Source organism: Miniopterus natalensis, chromosome 2, assembly GCF_054644295.1.
Source record: "Miniopterus natalensis isolate mMinNat1 chromosome 2, mMinNat1.hap1, whole genome shotgun sequence".
Lineage (NCBI taxonomy): Eukaryota > Metazoa > Chordata > Mammalia > Chiroptera > Miniopteridae > Miniopterus > Miniopterus natalensis.
Genome location: NC_142082.1, coordinates 93,009,244 through 93,029,838, shown reverse-complemented (window position 1 = coordinate 93,029,838; position 20,595 = coordinate 93,009,244). Strand labels below are relative to the sequence as shown.

The window sequence follows — 20,595 nt, the reverse complement described above, 5'->3', positions numbered from 1 at the left end:
ACTAGGACCTCGTCCTCTGTGTATCGGCTTATCTGCCAAGCGTTGTCACGGTCCCTTTCCCGACGCCAGGCGCCGCAGCTTCAGGACCCACGCGGCCGGCGCAGGGCGCGCGGACCAGCCCAAGCTGGGTCAGGGGCGCGGGCGGGCCCGCAGGCTGGAGGGAAGCGGGGAGGCGGGGCGGCGGGGGGCGGGGCGGCGGGCGGCGGGGGGCGGGGACGCGGCTGCAGGGGCCACGGGGTCGAAGATAGAGGAAGTGGGTGAGCAGCGCCTCCCTCTCGGGTTCCGGCACCGGTCCCGCTGCCTCTCTCGGTCTTCCGCGGCTGGTGGGGGTGAGTAGCCGTCGGTCCCCAACATTCGGCTCCTACGTCCTCCGAAGGATCTGCGAGGAACTCCAGGCTCGGGCAACTGCTTGCGGGGCGAGGTGCCCGCCGCCGGCCCAGACCCTCAGGTGTGGCCCCTGACTGCTCGCGCCCTGGGGTGGGAGCGGAAGGCGCGCGAGGCCCGGGCGCGCCGCGGTGCTTCCGCCCCGGCGGTGGGGCCGCCCTTGCCTGCTCGGCCCCCTCACGTGTCCATGGCCCAGACGTCGCCAGGGAGGCTTCCCGCTCGCAGCCGAGCGGCGCGCGGGGGCCGAGGCGGGAGAGCGGGGGCCGTGCTGCTCTGTGGTTCATTTACTTTGCCGAGAGGCCCTGGCCTTTTGGTGGGGTTGGGAGAGGCTTTGTCCTCTCTGCCCCACATGAACCTCGGGTTTGGCTGTCGTCTGTGGGGCTTCAGCTCGTCGCGTTGCAGGGGGCGCGGAGTGGGAGTGGGAGTGGGGGAGGACTTAGACATCCCGCCCGCCCGCGCGGGTTACACGGGAGGCGCCGGGTCCCACCCCATAGACGAGAAAGCGACCAGAATTGACAGGTTCCGCCGCAGATAGTATCTGCCTCAGTGTGGCCAGAGTGCCCGTCTTAGAACTGTTAGAAATTATGTGCAGATACTGGCTGGTGGTGGAAAACAGTTTGTTGAATGACTCAGTGCCCCCAGGAGACCTTAGGAGAGCTCTGAAATAAATCCTCAGTAACAGAAATGCTGCAGTGCTAGGGGTTTGTTTATTCATTCAACCACCAACAGGAATGCCTGTGCTGGGCCAGTGGTGGGACAGAGAGGGACCAGCTTGAGGAGCACATTTGGGTTTGAGCCTGGGCCTTCTGAGATTGGATTGGCCTTCATCTGGTGGGCCTGGGAGGGGTTGGGGAGTAGGGTGGGGTCCCAGCATACAGTACCCCCACCTTTTCAGGCAACTGCCTCATTCCACTGCCAGGTTTGCCTGCCCTTCCTGCCAAGTCTTCTCTGCTAACTCAAGCCTCACTCAGTGAGTGGCATCACAGCTGTCCTCTTTCTAGAAGGGAGCTGAGGGAACTGCAGATGGATGTGGTTTTTCCACATTCCATCTCCACCCATCTGGGTCACATGGCAGGCTCTGACTTGAGGAGGACAATCCTGGGCCTGAGTCTATGCCATCTTGGGACCTGGGAGTCCACTGGGAGTAACTGTTTTGGAACAGAGTCAGGTCTCAGAGCTAGGAGGAAAGATGGAGAGGAGTCGTGTGGTTTTAAAGGTTAGGTTGACGGACTTCTAGTGAGGCATCATTGGGAAGAGAACACCTGCTGCCCAGAGTATGAGCTTTTTTGTCCTTCCTGGGGTGGGGGTGGGGGCACAAGGAGAGGTGCAGGGCAGCGCCCACAGGAGGCCTTCATAGCTGGGGCTTAAAGGCAACATCTCACAGGCTTCCTTCAGCACTCTGGGTGCCTGTACTGTGCTGGGCATGGAGATTCACAAGGACAGGATGCTATCTCATGGGAATGGAGACACAGACTGGTGACTGTAATACGTTGTTGGGATGCAGGCCTTGGTGTTGTTTGCTGCAAAGAGCTGTGGGAACATGAAGTGGGTTGCTGTTAGTTGCTGTTTGTTTCAATTATAGTTTATAGTCAATATTATTTTGTATTAGCTTCAGGTATACAGCATAGTGGTTAGATAATCACATACTTTACAGAGTGTTACCCCTGATATTTCCAGTACCCACCTGGTACCATACATAGTTATTATATTATTATTGACTATATTTCCTATGTTGTACTTACATCTCCATGGCTGTCAATCTGTACTTTTCAATCACTTCACTTTTTTCATCCAGTCTCCCAGCCCCCCTCCCAGGTTGTTGTTAGTTTCATATGAGGAAGGTTAGGTTATCTGAGGTGGACTCTGAAGGATGAATAGGAACTTGCCAGCAACAGAAGAAGGAAAAGTGCACTCAGGGCAGCACAGGGAATGCTGGGAGGAAGTTGTCTAGATGGAAAAGGGATGTCTCCAGGTGGGAAGGGACATTACACACCCTGCTCTGAGGCCTTGCTCAGGGAAGCTCACAGCCTTAGCCAACCTGGGAGACTAATTGAGGATCTGGAGGTACCACTTATTTGTAAATGAGAATGGCCTGTTCAGGAGCTCCAGGCGCCTGGACTCAGGAAGGATGGGCATACAGGGGAAGAAGAATATTTGATGATAGAGCCTTCCAGGGCAGGAGTCTTGAAGGGTAGTGAATGATGTTCTCTTTCTGTCTAGTGCTTAGTAGAGGGATTGGGGACCGAAACAAGAGGCTCTAACTGACAATTTTCAAGGCCAAATAGCCATCCTAACCTAATGTCTTGGTGGTGGTACCCAAGGTGCTGGCTCTGGACTGTCAGCTCATGAGAACCCTCACTCTAGATTTGTGGCCACAGGAAGTACTTTCACCTCAGGTGATCATTTGCCAGGCTGGGGCTGTGGAGGTCATCACAGGCCTGGAGTATCCCCTGAGGCCAGCTGCCCACCCCATTGGGCCTCCCATGCACAGGATCTGAGTAATAGCCCCTTGACTGCCACAGCTGGCTGGCCACCCCCAGAGGCCACATGTATTCTTGCCGAAAGCCACTGATAGGTCTGAAAAGGACAGCTAGTTGAGGATTGTGATGCTCAGCCATGACAGACAAAGCCCACTGTGAGTCAGATGCACGCAGAGAATTTTACATGCATTAATTATCTCGTTTGGACATCATGGGAACCAGAGACTAGGTTATCTCTGTTCTTCAGATAGGAAAACTGAGGCATGGAGAGGTTAAGTAACTTGTCCAGGGTCACAACTGAGGGAGTCAGACTCTGGAATTCCAGCTCTACATACTGCTCTGCCTGGATTCCCAGCCTCTCACTGCTCCATTCCCCAAATAGGGCCCATCCACCTTTGTATCTCATACCTGTTAGATGTTTAGAGTGAGGAGCAAAGAGAAGGATCATGGTCTTTCTGTGATTTCCCCTCCCTTGAAGGTAGCCCTGGTGACAAGGCAATAATGATGTGTACGGGAGAGAGTAATGCTTTACTGGTCACTGTCATGGACGCTTTCCCTGGGATGTCTCCTCAAGAACCATCCCATAGGCCCCTCAGCTCCCCACACCTGACTCAGCCCTTCCCCTCCTCTTCCTGCCTACATGGGTCAAAATAGGGAAGTTTCAAGTGTAAGGCAAACATCATTTGGATGAAGCACAAAACAACCACTTTTGGAGGTTCTGCTGCCTTGCAAATCAAATTCTATGTTGGTTTTTTGGGTATTTGTGTCAAGGATCCTAGAAGCTACCAACTTAGAAGACAAGGAAGTGGTTTGTTTTAAGTTACCCCCTCCCCTCAGTATTCCTATCAGTTTCTGGATGGTGGAAGTGGTTTTGGAGATGGAGTTTCAAAGGGGAAAGGAGTACCTTTGAAGTCATAAACCAGGTTTAAAAGGAGATCACTTACCTCTGGCCCACAGAGTAGGCTGTCTGCCCTGGTGGAAGGATGTGGATTCCCAGGAGAGGGCTGCACAGAAGTGGAGCTGCCGCCATGCAGAGAGAGGCCTGTTTGCCAGAGTCATCATGGAGCTTTTTACAAAGCTTCGTGCCTGGGCTTCTGCCTGGTCTAGACAGGAGCTCCTGCCCTGCTGATTGCTGTGTTGGCCAGTGGGCAGGTCAGCGTTCACCTTGTATGCTCATGTCGTTAACAAACTACCTTTGTTCAGAGGAAGGGACCTGAGTGCTGTGGCCTGGGTCCATGGCTGGAGTTCCAAATGCAGTGCGTGTAGGCGTGTAGGGAGTCCAACTTGCTGAATCTCCCCATGCTTGTCCTATATAGACCCTTGGCCCTGAGCTTATCTGAGGCCAACAATAATGTTGTTGTATTTCTGTCAATGGGCATCTCCGTATCTGTACTTGGTTTAATTTGCATAACCATATATCTCATTTTACTTCTCATGCTAATTCTGTGAAGTTCTGCAGATGTGAAACATCCATGGTGGGGGTGCTTCTCACATATATGCTCATGTTTGGACAAGTGTTCAGGAGGCTGCAGCCCTGGGTCCAGGACTGGCCATGTCCCAAGAGCTTCTGCTTGGATTCCCTACCCCAACCTCAACAACCCCCCTCCCCAATGAACACAAAGTGAAAGAAGAGACTTCTGAGTGGCCATTATATGTTGGGCACTTTCCCTTAGAAAACAAGGAAGTGGTTTGATCCCATGAGGCAGGCAGTGTCCTTTTTTACAGATGGAGAAAGTGAGGTTATGTGGCAGGTGCAGAGCCAGCTGTGACCCTTCCACCTGTCCACTTTCAGAGTTTCCCTCTATGAGATAGGAGTACGTGGGCCTTTTAACATAATGCTTTGCCCTGGAGACTTAAGGAGTTGAGCTTTTTTTCTCTGAGGTTTAGATCTGTTTCTCTAGGGAGAGCCAGTTGAAATCAGAGCTGGGAGAACTGGAGTCTAGTGTTAACAGGGGCTGGGGCAGCAAGAGAACAGAGCAGGGTAGAGACTCAGTGCCAGGAAGAGGTGCAGGGGGAGGGGGTCGCAGGTGGAAGTAGAATGGGGGCTGAGGCATAAAGGCATCTGGGAGGCAGCAGTCTTGTGTCCTTCCTGGGAGTAAATGCAGAAGAGGGACCTGCAGGTGAATAACTGGTTCTATGAGAGTAAACCCAGGCCTAAGGCCTCAGCATATATGTGCCACAGTTTTGAAGAACGCCAGCTGGGCAAATGATCACACCCACCAGCAGCCCCTCTCAGCATCAGCGAGTGCGTTCTTAATAAAGGACTAGCCATCTGAGAAGGCAGATGTGTGTCTGAAGGGGCTGGGAAAGGCTCCTGGTACCAGCAGGGCATCTCCTTGGAAACAGGAAGGAGTCCACCTGTATGGTTCAGTTGGGAGCCTGAACTTTGGTTGCTGGCTTTTGGTGAGGGAAGTCACCACTTTTGGGACTGCCTCCCTTTCTGGGCCCAGCTGCCTCTTTGTCTGTAGTAGGAAGAGGTTGGGGTAGGGAGGGATAGAGGACCACAGCCAGGCTTAGCACCACCTGGAGACCTGGAATGAAGTCAGGCTCTGCTGTGACTGAGGAGATAGACTGCCCTTGACTGGAATCTCTCTGGGAACCTTTCCAGCAAGCATTTCCTCACCCTTTCCTGGAGAGGGTTGCTGTGGGGCTATGAGGCTGGCGGGTAGTCCTAGGCTGGTGAGCTCCTGGGACTGGGTAACAGCACAGCCTTTAGGAAGATGTGTCTCTTTAGCCCACAGCCTTGTGAATATCTCCATTCTTTTGTTTCACCCAGAGTTCCAGACAGCAAGACAAGACTGGCTCAACTGTGGCACCACCTGACCCCCAGGCATCCACCACTTCTTAAAAAGCCTTGTTTTCTTTCTGGGGTATCTCCTAGAAGGAGGTTGGTGATATCCAACCTCCCAAATTCTTACCTGGGAGCCGAGTCAAGGGCCTTCGTTGGTCACAGCATCTCACCGGGGTGATGCTGACCAGTGTGTAAAGTGATTGCACTGACTTTTTTACACTCCAACTGACTGCACTGTGCTCCCTTTTGTAGATGAGGAAACCAGATTTCCTGCCAGGACTTGGGAGGCTGGAGGAATGTTGTTACCCATGGAATGCCCTTCTATCCATGCTTGGTGGCCATCCTTGCCCCCCTCCTCCACTCAGCAGCCCACCTACCAGCTCTGGCCCAAAAGGGTGGTGTGAAAGCAGCCCCAGGGTGGCTGAGTCTCACTTGGCTTTGGTAATGTCCTTTTCCTCCCTGACTAAGCTCTACGAGGAGGATAGTTGTGCAGTGTTAACAGGCAAGGCAGTGAGACAAAGGCTAACCTAGACTTTTTGCAATAGTCCCTGGGACACCTTTTTTCTTCCCCACTAGCCCATCTTGCCCATCTTGCCCTACACATTGTGCACAGTTCTTGTAGAATCCCAGGGCCTGACGAGGTGAGGGGAAGCAGGAGAACCTAGGTCATGGAGGTCTTTAGACCCCAGGATGATAGACTTATGAGGACCTGCCTGGAGCAGCAGAGCTGTGTGAGGGGATGGCCTGAGTTATCTGGTAAAGAGGCCCCTGTGCATTTATACCACCTTCCCCAAGGCTGCCCTTTTCTTTTTTATTGAGATATTTCCCACATCATAAAATTCACCCATTTAAAGTGGGTTTTGCCCAGCCAGGCATGGCTCAGTGGTTGAGTATTGACCTAGGATCCAGGAGATTGCAGTTCGATTCCAGGTCAGGGCACATGCCCGGGTTGTGGGCTCGATCCCCAGTTGGGGGTGTGCAGGAGGCAGTGGGTCAGTGACTCTCATCATTGATGTTTCTATCTCTCTTTCCCTATCCCTTCCTCTCTCTGAAATCAATAAAAATATATATTTTAAATAAATAAGTGGGTTTTAATATATTCACAGGGTTGTACAACCACTATCAAATTATAATTTTAGAACATTTCAACACTCCCAAAAGAAACTCTATATACATTATCAGTCACTCCTAGTCCCCCTCTCCCTGTAGCCCTAACCAACCACAATCTACTTTCTGTCTCTGGATTTGCCTATTGTGGGAAGTCCATATAAATGGAATCATATATGGTCTTTTGTGACTGGTTTCACTTAGTATAATGTTGTTTGTTTGTTTTTTAATATATATTGATTTTAGGGAGAGGGGGAGAGAGAGAGAAACATCAGTGATGAGAGAGTCATTGATCGAATGCCTCCTGCACACCCCCTACCAGGGACCAAGCCCACAACCCAGGCATGTGCCCTGACCGGGAATCGAACCTCAGTCTCCTGGATCCTAGGTTGATGCTCAACCACTGAGCCATGCCCAGCTGGACTAGTATAATGTTTTCATCCGTGTTGTAGCATGTGGCCAAGTAAATTTTATTGTAGGGATATACCACATTTTGTTTATTGATTCATTAGTTGAACATTTGGGTTAATTCTACTTTTTAACTACTTTGTAAAATGCTGCTGTGAATAGTCATGTACAAATTTTTCTGTGGACATATATTTTCATTTATCTTATGTATATACCTAGGAGTAGAATTGCTGGGTCATAATTGTTTTGAGGAACTACCAGACTTTTCCAGAGCAGCAGCATTGTTTTATATTCCCACCAGCGATGTGTGAGGGTTCCAGTTTCTCCATATCCTTGTGATCACTTGGTATTTTTTGTTTTATCTAGCCATCCTAGTGGGTGTGAAATGGCATTTCATTGTGGTTTTGATTAGCATTCTGTAATGGCCAGTAATGTTGAGAGTTTTTTGTGTGCTTATTAGCCACTTGTATATCTTCTTTGGTCTATTTAAGTTTTTTGCCTAATTTTTAATTGTTTTTTATTATTTTTTAATCCTCACCCAAGGATATATATGTGTGTGTGGGTTTGTGTGTGTGTATATACATATATATATATATATATATAAAGATTGATTGATTTTAGAGAGAGGAAGGGAGAAAGAGAGAGGAACATTGATGTGAGCAAGGAACATCTATTGGTTGCCTCTCATACACAGCTCAACTGGGGATCAAACCCGCAACCTAGGTGTGTGCCCTGACTGGGAATTGAACCCACAACCTTTTGGTGTATGGGATGACATTCCAACCAACTGAGCCACCCACCGGGGCAATTGAGTTGGCTTTTTGTTGCTGAGTTATAAGAATTCCTTCTATATTGTGAATGTAAGTCCCTTGTCAATAAATGATTTGTAAATATTTTCTCCCATTCTGTGGGTTGTCTTTTCACTTTCTTGATGGTATCTTGTGAAGCACAAAAGTTTTTAATTGTCAGGAAGTCCAATTTATATATATATTTTCTTATATCACTTCTTTTAATGTCATGTCTAAGAAACCATTGCCCAACCTAAGGTCATGAAGTTTTATTCTGTGTTCTAAGGGTTTTTATAGTTTTAGCCCTTACATTTAGCTCCATGATCTGTTTCCAGTTAATTTTTGTGTATGATGTGAGGTGGGGCCCAAATTCATACTCTTGCTTGTGGATGTCCAGCTGTCCCAGCACCGTTTGTTGAAAAGACTATTCTTTACCCTGGTATTGGTCACTTTGTGAAGGATCAGTTAACCATAAATATTAGGGTTTGTGTATAGATAGTCATTTCCATTCCATTGATATGTATGTTTATCCTTTGCCAGTGCCACACGGTCTTGATTACTGTCACTTAGTATTAAGTCTTGAAATGAGAAAGTGTGGATTGACCAATTTGTTATTCTTCAAGATTGGCTATTCTATTTCCCTGAATTTCTATATGAATTTTAGGAACCACTTGTCACTTTCTGCAAAAAAGCCAGCTGGGAGTTTGAGAGGAATTCCACTGAATCTATAGATCAATTTGAGGAGTGTTGCCATATTAACAATATTAAGTCTTCCAATTCATAAACATGAATTGGCTTTTCATTTGTTTCATCTTTACTTTTTTTCAATGATGTTTATAGTTCTCAGTTTGCAAGTCTTATGCTTTTGTTAAATGTATTCATAAGTATTTTATTTTCCTCATTATAAAGGTAATTGTTTTCTTAATTTCATTTTTAATAATTGTTCATTGCTACTGTATAGAAATTCAGTTGATCTTACAAATACTTGTATCCTACAGCCTTGCTGAACTCATTTATTAGTTCCATAGTTTTTCACTGGCTTCCTTGGGCTTTTCTACGTATAAGGTCATGTCAAATCAGTCTTATTTATTTATTTATTTGAGAGAGAGAGAGAGAGACATCAATTTGTTGTTCCACTTATTTATGCATTCATTGATTGATTGTAGTATGTGCCCTGACCGGGAATTGAACCAGCAACTTGGCTTATGGGGACAATGTTCTAACCAACTGAGCAACCCGGCCAGGCCAAGTCAGTCTGTTTTAAAGCTTCCCAGTTGATTCTAGTGTGAATTGTCAGGATAAGCCATGTGAAAGCTGGTAAGAGTAAAACCCAGAGAAAGAAGTCAGTGGGTTAGCAAAGTCCAGGTGGTGTTCTTGGGTACTGTGGAAAGGAGGAAGTCTATAGCTCTGAGCTACCAAGGGTTGTCAGGGTCATCTTTCTGGCTCTGCCTTGACCCTGTTGTGGGGGAGGAAGAAACTTTCTTGTACCCTTAAGGTTTTTTTCAGCTGTTCTAATAAGCAAATCTGTGTGAGACACAGCAACAAGAGAAAATAACCAAATTTAATTGTATATGTACGTATGGGAGCCCCACCACATAGCGAGAGGTTCAGAGACATAAGGGGGAAATGAAGTATATATGGTATTCTGAGCCACAGATGAGAGGTAAGGCACCTTGGGGATTCAGAGGGGAGGAAAGTCACTGCAGGGTGATAAGAAGAACAGATGTTTGGTATTAGAAGCTTGCCCTGCCCTGTAAATAGGTCCTAAAAGGCTATCTCTGGTGATAACTCTTATGGGTAAATCTCCTAATTTAAAATTCTTTAAGGAAGAGGTCAAAGTTTCTCCTGAGCCTGCAGGGTTTCATTGCCTTCAATTCAAAATAATTTATATACCAAGTGGCACATATTGGGGTGACTTGCTCTGAACCCCTAGTGGGTTCCTTGGGCTTTTCTATATATAAGGTCATAAGGAAGTTCCCACCTCTGAAACTTCCCTGGAAATTTCACATTCCAGAAGCTGGGTCAGTAAATCGCTCTATGTCTCATTTCAGGAGGTGGTGATGCAGGTGGGTTCGCAAAGTTTGCAGGCAGTCAGGCACTTAATAAGAGGCATCTCTGGGGGAAAAAAGAAAAACAAAGGTTAATGATTGGAGGAGACTCTAACCTTGGTTTCTGAGTTCTGAAAGCAGTTAGTCGAGAAGATTTCTAGATGTATGTCTTTTTAAAAAATTTTACTCATTGATTTTTAGAGAGAAAGAGGGAGAGAGAGAGGGAGACAGACCGAGAACCAGCAACCTTGGCATATTGGAATGACGCTCTAACCAGCTGAGGTACCTGGCCAGGGCCTCTGTGTATCTGTCTTGAGTCATCCTCAAATGGAGTGAAGGCAGGCAGTGACAGTCTGACAGATTCTCCTGGTCTGCAACTTGAATCTCTCTGGTGATCTTTCTAGGCAGGTCTGGAGAGTCTCCATAGGTGAGCTGTTGAGATTTCTCTGCAGTCTATATCAAGTTGTCCCACTCTAGCTTGCATGGACTTGGGAAATGAACAGTTGTAGTTTTCTTTCTTTTTTTAAAAAATGTTTATTTATTTATTTATTTTATTATTATTTTTTAAGTTTATCTTAATTGTTGAAAGTATTACAGATGTTCCATTTTCCCCCCATTGACTCCTTCCACCCCCCTTCTACCCTCCTCTCAGGCCTTCACCACATTATTGTCTGTGTCCATGGGTTATGCATATATGCATATAAGTTCTTTTTTATTATTAGTAAATATGTTTTTATTGATATCAAAGAGGGGAAGGGAGAGGGAGAGAGATATAGAAAGATCAATGATGAGAGAGTCGTTGATAGGCTGGCTGCCTCCTGCACGCCCCCAACCAGGGATCAAGCCCACAACCTGAGCATGTGCCCTGACCAGGAATGGAACCGCAATCTCTTGGATCATAGGTCGATGCTCAACTGCTGAGCCATGCCAGCCAAGCACATATAAGTTCTTTGGTTAATCTCGTCCCATCCCTACCTCCCATCCCCTTCCCTCTGAAATGCATCAGTCTGTTGCATGATTCAACATCTCTGGGTCTATTTTGCTAGTTTATTTTGTTCATTAGCTTCTTAAAGAAGACCCTTCAACATTTCCTGTAGTGCTGGTTTGGTGGTGATGAACTCCTTTAGCTTTTTCTTATCTGTGAAGCTCTTTATTTGACCTTCAGTTCTAAATTATAGTTTTGCTGGGTAGAGCAGTCTTGGTTGTAGTTCCTTGTTTTTCGTCACTTTGAATATTTCTTGCCACTCCCTTCTGGCCTGCAAAGTTTTTGTTGGGAAATCAGCTGACAGTCATATGGGTGCTCCCTTGTAGGTAACTAACTGCTTTTCTCTTGCTGCTTTTAAGATTCTCTCTTTGTCTTTAACCTTTGGCATTTTAATTATGATGTGTCTTGGTGTGGGCCTGTTTGGGTTCGTCTTGTTTGGGACTCTGTGCTTCTTGAACTTGCACAGGTAGGGGAAGTTTTCTGTCACTGGTTTTTCAAATAGATTTTCAATTTCTTGCTCCCTCTCTTCTCCTCTGGTACGCTTGAAGTTGTCACAGAGACTCCTTACGCTATCTTCATATTACTGGAAACTTTTTTTTTTTTGATGTTCTGATTTGGTGTATTTGCTTCCTTATATTCCAGATTGCTTACTTGATTCTCAGTATCCTCTACTGTTGATTCTCTGTAAATTATTCATTTCAGTTAGTGTAGCCTTCATTTCACACTGGTCCTTTTCTATGTCATTGATGTTCTCACTAATTTCCTTAAAATTCTCACTAAGATTCTTGAAATTCTCATTAAATTTTTTTAGCATCCTTATAACCATTGTTTTGAACTCTGTATCTAGTAGTTTGCTTGCTTCCATTTCATTTAGGGTTTTTTTGGAGATTTCTTCTGTTATTTCATCTGTGACATGTTTCTTTGCCTCCACATTTTGGCTGCTTCCCAGTGTTAGGTAGAGCTGCTATGTCTTCTGGAATTGGTAGAGTGGCTTTGTATAGTAAGTGTCCTGTAGGCCTGGTGGCTCAGCCTTCCCCATCACCTGAGCTGGGCACTCTAGGTGTGCTGTTCTGATTGGGTGTTTTCTGCTACCTTGTCCTCCTTATCACTGATTTGATCCTCTTTGTCATCTAATCTGCTTCATCTAACCCATCAATTGTATTTTTTATTTCAGTTATTGTATTCTTCATTTCTTACTGGTTCTTTTTTGGTTTTTATCTTTTTGTTGAAGTTCTCACTGAGATTATCTATTCTTCCCCTAAGTTCATTGAGCATCCTTTATAACCAGTTTTTGAACTCTGCATCTGATAGATTGCTTGCTTCCATTTTGTTTAGTTATTTTTCTGAAATTTTGTACTATTTTTTCATTTGAGAAATGTTTCTTTGTCTTCTCGTTTTGGCCACCTCCCTGTGTTTGTTTCTTTGTATTAGGTTGATCTGCTATGCCTCCTGTTCCTGGAAGGGTGACCTTGGATAGTAAGTATCCTGTGAGATCCAAAGACACAGTCTTCCTGTTCACCTGAGCCAGGTGCTTCAGGTGTGGCTCCTGTGTGGGTTGTGTGTGACATTTTGTTGTAGTTGAGCCTTGCTGTTGTGGCATGAGTGGGAGGCATTGACCTTCAGGCTGACTAGCTGTGAGTGCTGACCATGATTACAGTGGACAAGTGTTGTATAGGGCCTCACTGCACGCAGTGGGATTCATTTAGCAGAGTTCTGGTGCCAGCGAGTTCATCCTTTGGGTGTGTCATTTGTCGCACTAATTGGGTTATGCTCTGGTGTGGTCTGAAGCTGGCACCAGGTATGTTGGTTCTGGGACCTCTTGGGAGGGGCTCCAGTGCAGGCCAAGATCAGCTGCTGCCTCTGTCTAATCCAGGGCCACCTGATAGGAGCTATGCAGTGATCTGCAGGTGATAGCTGCCTGTGCTGGGCTGGGAGGTGCATGGGAGTAGTTATGCTGTGAACTGAGGACAGCTACCATTAGTGCCAGGTTTGGGGCTACTCAGCAAGAGGTACCGGGTATGCTGAGGCCAATTACTACTTATTTTGGGTTTGTGGACCTAGGCTGGCCAATTATGTAGATTAGCTTCTGAGAGAGGTTTGGGTGGACTGGGAATTTGGTGGAGCTGGGACTCAGAGAATCACCAGGATTGGGCAAGAGAAGTGTTAACCAGGTTGATGGAGACTCAGATTTGGGGCACCTGCAGGCTGTATGTGAGGAGATCTCAACAAAGGAACAATGGTATTTGCTGCCACTTCAGTCTGAAGAAAGCTTCCCCTCCAGCCTTCACTGTAAAGCCAGACAATTCAGTTCCTCCCTGAATGTCCCTGGTGCTTTTCGAGATGCTGTCCCTTTACTGGAGCTCAGGGTGAGTGTATGTGAGCAAGTGAGTCTGTGGTTGGGTCCTTTTAAGAGAATGCCTTGAGTCTTTAGAGACTTCCATCTCACTTGGATGGAGTCCCTGCTGATTTTCATGTCCAGCTATTGTTGGGATTCCTCTTCCCATCACTGGTACTCCAGGCTGAGGAGCCCATTGTGGGACTAGGACCCCTCATTCCTCAAGGGGCACCTTTGTAGCTGAGATATCCCACCCCAGTTCTCAACTGTCACATGTGGGTGTGGGACCAGCCCCACCTGCTAGTCTGAATGTGGCTTCTTCTGTATATTCTTAGTTTTAGGAGTTCTGTTCAGCTAGTCTTCTGGTTCTCAGTGGTGGTTGTTCTATACCTTAGTTGTAATTTTGATTGTCATGGGAGGAGGCAAGCACAGTGTTCACCTACCCTGCCACCTTGACCGGAAGTCCACATGGGCTTTTTAAAATCTAATTTGCTGGGTGTTTTCATAAGGAATCTCCAGATTGAACTTTAAAAGGCCTTTTAGGCCATAAAAGTGAAGCCAAGGACTTGTCATCGTCAGATGTTGCCTGCAATACCTATAGATTTGGGTGAGTTTCTCTCTTTTCAAGGTCCCCAAAATATCCTGAGGGTCCTGCACCTTCTAGGAATTGACCTTTTCTTACCTGGTAAGGCATCTGGGAACCCTGTAAGAAAGGTATGAGGCTGTTTTTCCAAGGGTTTTATTGGCTTCCATAAGTCAGTCTTAATTCCTTAAAGCTGTCTGGTCATGTCTGAGTCTGTGAATGTTTTTCTCAAACATGACATTCTAGTCAAAGCCTTGATTAATCTTACCAGTTTCCAATTGTGTCATCACAAGGAAAACAGATTCTTATTGAATTTATGCAAATAACCATATTGTAAATAAGAATACTCACTGAGAGTTTCTGATTTCCGGTGGGATCAAGTAGGGAGAAAAAGAAAAATGTTTCAGTTCTGCTTTAAAAGGTGTAATTTACCAAATTGCTTTAAATCAGCAATTTTCAACCCGTGTGCCACAAGAATCTTTAAAATATGCAAAACTTGACTATTTAATCAGGAGCACTGACCTCTTTTCCCTTGGATTGTCAAATAAAATAATGACAACAGCCAACACAACAATAGCTGTCTGGTGTGAATGAATTAGAATTATACGTAGGGTTTTTTTGTTTTGTTTTGTCAGATTGCCCAAAAATATGTTTTTTGTGTGCTACAAAATTTTAGTAATTAAGTTAGTTTATGTGTGCCATGAGATGAAAAAGGTTAAAAATTGCTGCTCTAAATCATGGGTGGTATAAGAGAGAAAAAAAAAACACAACAAAAAACAAACTTTCTTATACCCGGAAAATAAAAAAATTAAGGAATGAGCAATGTTTCAAACCAAAAGAAAAAAATCATAAAAATTGTAATCATCCTCATTAGTTCTTTCAGTCCTGTGTAATTAAAACATGTTCTTCTTGAATCCAGTTTTTCCATTAGTTCCCTCAACCTTGGCTGATGATTGATGGTGATAGGGTCAGTGATAATTCCAAGATGTTTGTAAAGCTTTCCATCAAGATTCTTAAGAATTTCCCAGTGAAGTAGGTGCATTGGTCACTAGAGATTGTGGAAGATATATACCCCAAGTGGGAATACGTTTTCTAACAGTTTCTTTGCCACTGTGAGGGCATCAGCCTTCAGCAGATGGAGTTTTCAACCCATTCAGAAAACATATACGACAAGAACATATTGATAACACGTACTGAGTGGCAGCTGAATAAAGTCTAGCCTAAATGCACTATGGTGAATGAAGGAATACAAATAACAAAAATGGGGTTTGCCAGGAAACCAGAAAAAAACAGCCAGCTATCTTGGATTTCGCACAGTCCTGACTGACTATTCTTTTAATTTACAACAATTTTTTACCTGTCTTAATTTCTCTAATTCAGGAGCCCACTATTGCCATGTTATGAGGGTCTGCAATGGCAGGTCAATTTTGAAAGAAGTAGAGTGGATTTCATCCATAGGAGCCACATCAGGTTTTGTTTCTGATGCCTTTTCATGAAATTCAGCTTCAGTATTTCAGTAGAGAATGTTAGCTTTTACTATTGAGAAGATTCAGTTTTCTTAAATCAAAGACTTGATTAAGACAACATAAAATACCGAAAATTATTTTGATAAAACACAAAATCTTTGCTTTCTAGGCAGGCAGGCTTTTTTTTTCACAGCATCTTCTCTAGAGCAGACCAGTAATCCAGGAAAACTGTCCTTTTAGCAGCTGAAAGAATATTAAGTTTTAGCACATGATTAATATTAAAACTTTTGGAAAAATCCTTATAACAAATCCATTCAATCTTATCCAGCCTGATCACACATAAAGATTCTTTCTCAAGATTTCGTTTCATAAACTTTTTATAGCTTTTTGGTCCCTTTTAATTTGTCTTGTGTTCTCTTACCCACTCAGAAATAACAAGAGCAAAATTACTTTTATGTTCCTTAACAAAAAACATATCTCCATGTCTCATACCCTTTTTTTAAAGCCAAAAATATAACTTATTTTTCTTGTATACACAGTTGTTTTCCCTATTATAGTTTTTTGTAGCTTTACTTATATATATTAGAATTCTTAAACTTTAGAAACTTTAATTTCTGGTGAAAACTAAGAAATAAGTGACTGTGAATTGTTACACCTGTATTTTTTAGATTGATAACTTTATGAATACATTCCATAATTTCCAGAAATACATGCTTTTTCATAGTACAGTCTTTTAATGTGGCACACAACATGATTACTAACAGATCCAAATTAACTCTTTTAGTTTCTCTGCAATGAGATGCCAAAGGTAGATAAACCTATGTTCAGTAATTAATGTTTCATTATATTATTTTATTTGGAAATTTAATATAGATATTCAGTGATGATCCATCATTTAATTTAGCTAGCAAAACTCTAAAGTTTCAAGTTACCAAAGAGATTTAGGGAACCATTTCTAAGTACACATAAAATATAATTATTGCTAAAGAGTTCATCCTATTAAAACCTATTTATTCTACTTACATTATTTAATTTACTTGCTCTTAATTATGTTTAGATTACTTATGAAAATTACATTATACCAAGTTATTTATTGTGCTGAAAAATTTTGTAACAGAGATAACATGAACTTATTTTTTTTTAACCCAGGTAAAATTAAAGTTTTATATTTAATTTTGATAACTGTAAAGACCTGTCTGTTTTAACCAAACCAAACCCAAAACAGCTTCCACATCAAATATTTTCCCAGATTGCATGATCCTGAAAAGCACTGGGTTAGTTTCTATTATATTTTTCAGAATTTTAATACAAGCACTTATTTGTTTAAGCCAATTAAATAGACCTCTTTTACAAATTAACAATACCATCACAGGTAGAAAATACCACACAACACTCATGAACATACAGACAGATGCAAACAGACACTTCCTAGCCTTTTTTTTTTTTCCTAGTCTTTGTTTTAAAATTACTACCATGAGATGAGTAATAAGTTTATCCAGTCAGGTATTTAAGGCTTTTTTTTTTTAATTGATTTCAGAGAAAGGAAAGGAGAAAGAGAGAGAGAGAGATGGAAACATCAGAGATGAGAGAGTCATTGATCGACTGTCTCCTGCTCGCCCCGTATTGAGGATCGAGCCTGAAACCCGGGCATGTACCCTGATGGGGAATCGAAGCATGACCTCCTGGTCCATGGGTCATTGCTCAACCATTGAGCCACGCCAGCTGGGCAAGGCTTTTTCTTATTAACGTTTGTGGAGAAGATAATAAATTTTGTAGGGAGCCTTACAGTCAGCAAAGCAGTTTGTGCTTTCAAAAACACCTCATCTCCTTTTTTGTTTTCCAGTCTTAGGAATTGGGGATGGTAAAGATAGGTGGGCTTTGACCTACTTCTAGAGCTGCATTTGTGGTTTCACAAAGATTTGTAAGGTAAGGATAATTGCTCTAAAGAATTGGACTATAACTTAAGTGACATCATAGGTTGATCTATCCATCCAACTACATCATCCCTAATTTGCTTCTTTCTGGGTATATCATTTTATTTTAGCTTTGGGAAGGAGGCCTTTTAAAAAATTCCTATCAGGCCCTGAATCCAGCTTCCAGTGTTGCCAAATTTCTGGTCCAAAAGTTATTTGAAGGTAAATCCTTTTAAATATTTTGTCAGTTTTCAGCTGGGACAACCAGTAAATATTTCTGGCAGTTCAAGTCAAACCTTGTTTCTCGAATGTCCCCCATCTCGAACAATTTGCTTCTCAACCTGACAGCCCTTTCATGCTGATACACTGTATGATCAGTCACATGTCTCTCAGGTGACAGAGGAGAGATTGCATGATTATGAGTCACTTTACCACTAAACCTCACGTTGTTAACATCTCAAAAAATTGTGCTGTGAATATTTTTTGTGTTTTTTTTTGCTTTTGTTGCTGCTTATTAAATATTCATTTTTTACTGTACCTTTCATTTCCTTTTTGTTAAATTTTCATTTACATTTCATGTCCTTTTTGTTTTTAAGTGTTTGTTTATAGATTGAACAGTACATTAGACATGTGCTGTATATAAGAAAGGTTAAAACAAGGAATCATTTCCAGGTTTGGAACAGATTAATTCAGTTTACATTATTTTTAATGAAAAAAAATGATTCAGTTTTCAGACAGCCTTCTGGAACAAATTAAGTTCTAGAACCAAGGCTCTACTGCATTAAACAATTCCATGGACTCAAGAGGGTACAAACCAGTATCATTCCTTCTGGTAGCCAAAAGAAGTGACTGCATATCCCAGGCAGGCAGAGAGCCAAGGCAAAGTCCTTAGGACATAGGGAATAGATATCCCTGGGAGTTACAGAATCAGTAACCAATAGGTCTGGATTTGAGAAGGAAGGAACAATGTGAAATTTTATTTCCCTCTCTCACTAGACTCAGTAGGTAATCTATTTACAAAACTTTTGAGGATTCTCCCTGAAAGTAAGAAATTCTCTAATTATAGCTATTAGATTGGCCTTAGACCAAGGAGGGAAAGATACCTGAGGATCTCCTGTAAGGAGTAACAGCAGTCCTACAGTCTTTTGTTTTAGGTACCTTTTATATCTTTAATTTTTTAAAAATATGTCTTTATTGATTTCAGAGAAAGGAAGGGAGAGGGAGAGGGAGAAAGAAGTGTCAATGATGAGAGAGAATCATCAGTTGGCTGCCTCCTGCACTCTACCAGGAATTGAGCCCACAACCCAGGCATGTGCTGTGACCAGGAGTTGAACCGTGACCTCCAGGTTTCATGGGTGGACGCTCAACCACTGAGCCACACCAGCCGAGCCTTTGCTTGCTTTTTTAGAAGTTTTTCCAATTCAAAGGAGCCCTCATTTGGATCCTTTACCCTTACTAAGGAGTATTATCCTTACTAAGATAAGTAGGATCTTAATAGCAATTCAACTAATAAGAACTATGAATGTAGGAAGCTTTTCCAAAGAAGAGTGCAAAAAGATAAGATGAAATTTACCCCCGAGTTCGAAACAGGCATTCCAAAACATAGTGAAGCACATGTTTTTTTCCCTTCTGAATGGGGTGTTTAGATTCCCTAAGCTTGGATCTATAGGATCCACAGCCTGCTCTGCTGCCTGTCAGATGCGTAGGCATCCTCTGACTGGTGGGAACCAAGAATGAGGCGTCCTGTTTTTACCAGCTCTGGGAGGAAATGGATAAGCACAGAAAACTCCCTTGAGAGCTTGGCATGGCTAGACAGAGAGCAAGGTTCATCCCACCCAGTGCAACTTCTGTATGGTGGAGGCCAGAGAGAAAATATTCTCACTGGTCATAAAGACCAAGGTCTCCTGACATATAACAAGATGAAAGGAGAGACACCAGACAGACAGAGAAAAACAAAATTAACAAAACCCGTGAGTACTCTTACCAAATAACCAAGGGTTGCTAAGCCCAAGAAACTAGTTTCACAAATATTTTCTTCTACTAATCTAAATTTAGAAAATGAAAACTTTTATCACTGTACTTACACTAAACTCTGCAGGTAGAGATCCGGGAGTCTGCCTTGGCAAGAATTCTTACTCTTGCTGGCTCATGCTAGAGGTCCCAAGATCTTTCTATTGTAGCAGCCTCCAGCTGAGCAGTGCCTGGCCTGTGAGGTGTCCTGCTCACAGCACCAACTGTAGGGGAGGGTGAAACTTTCCTGTACCCTCCAAGCTTCTTTAGTCTTGTCTGGTCATTAAATCTACATGAGACAGATTAACAAGAGAAAATAACCAAATCTAATTATATATGTACATATGGAAACCCTACATACGTGACAGGTTTAGAGACATAAGGGGAGAATGAGTGTAACATGGCTTTCTGAGTCACGGATGAGGTAAGAGAGGAGGAAGATCATTCACAACATGAGAACAGATGTTCACTAGTTAGATATTTGCCCCACTATACAGATGGATCACAAGAAGTTATCTCTGGTGATAACTTATTATGGTCAAAGCCCCAAATTTCAGGGAGCAGTAAAAGTTTCTCAGGAGTTTGCAGGGTCTCAATTGCCTGCAGCTCAAAATGAAGCACATGCCCAAGTGGCACAGCGTGGGGATCCTGCTCTGAACCTGTCACTGTCTTTTTTTAACCAAGATATAATATAATTGAACAAATTGATAGTGTAACCAGGGCCTTACTTGGAATGTCATATTTCTAAATGATGCTTATGTAATCAGCTATGACAAAGCACTTTTTAAAAAAAATCCTCACCTGAGGTCATGCTTATTTATTTTAGAGAGGGGATGGGAAAGAGAGACAAACATCAATCTGTTGTCTTCTCATACGCACCCCGACTGGGGATCAAACCTGCAACCTTTTGGTGTAGGGGACCACACTCCAACCGAGCCACCTGGCCAGGGCAATGCCAAGACACTTTTCACAGAACTAAGGTTGACTTTATAGAACTTACAAAGCCTTCCTAGGAGGGCTCCCTGGTAATAGGGAACCCTCCCTGGTTATAGGGTTCCAGCCCTAGAGGTGGTAAGGAAGGTCACTTCCTGATTGGCCAGGGAATTTAAGATATTTGGGGAACTGGAATCGATTTAGGCATTCTGGCGGTCTGGGGACACAAAGGTCTGTGACCTACGATGGATTCTTCACTTCACTGAGAAAAGAATTCAAATGTGAGTCAGCACAGAGTTTAAAGTAAAAGAGTTTATTAGTAAAGCAGTGAGACGGAGTGGGCTACTCCACAGAGCAGCCCCTC

General features: G+C 43.6%; 1 protein-coding gene and 1 long non-coding RNA gene across 3 annotated transcripts in view; one reads left to right on the top strand and one right to left on the bottom strand.

Moving 5' to 3' along the window:
- The first annotated feature begins 283 nt into the window (after positions 1-283).
- The window catches only part of BID (BH3 interacting domain death agonist), a 39,631-nt gene continuing 19,319 nt past the window's right edge, over positions 284-20,595 (top strand). Inside the window, exon 1 of one of the 2 annotated variants that reach the window (XM_087814397.1) lies at positions 284-448. The gene's annotated coding sequence lies outside the window, so the exon portion shown is untranslated. The remainder of the gene's footprint in view (positions 449-20,595) is intronic. The other variant, XM_087814396.1, reaches the window with a different exon arrangement.
- On the bottom strand, positions 9,499-19,460 carry LOC107537724 (uncharacterized). The gene is made up of 3 exons (XR_001603257.2): positions 19,373-19,460; positions 9,940-10,073; positions 9,499-9,658 (listed from the first exon to the last, which is right to left on the bottom strand). It is a non-coding gene; the product is annotated as an uncharacterized LOC107537724 (long non-coding RNA).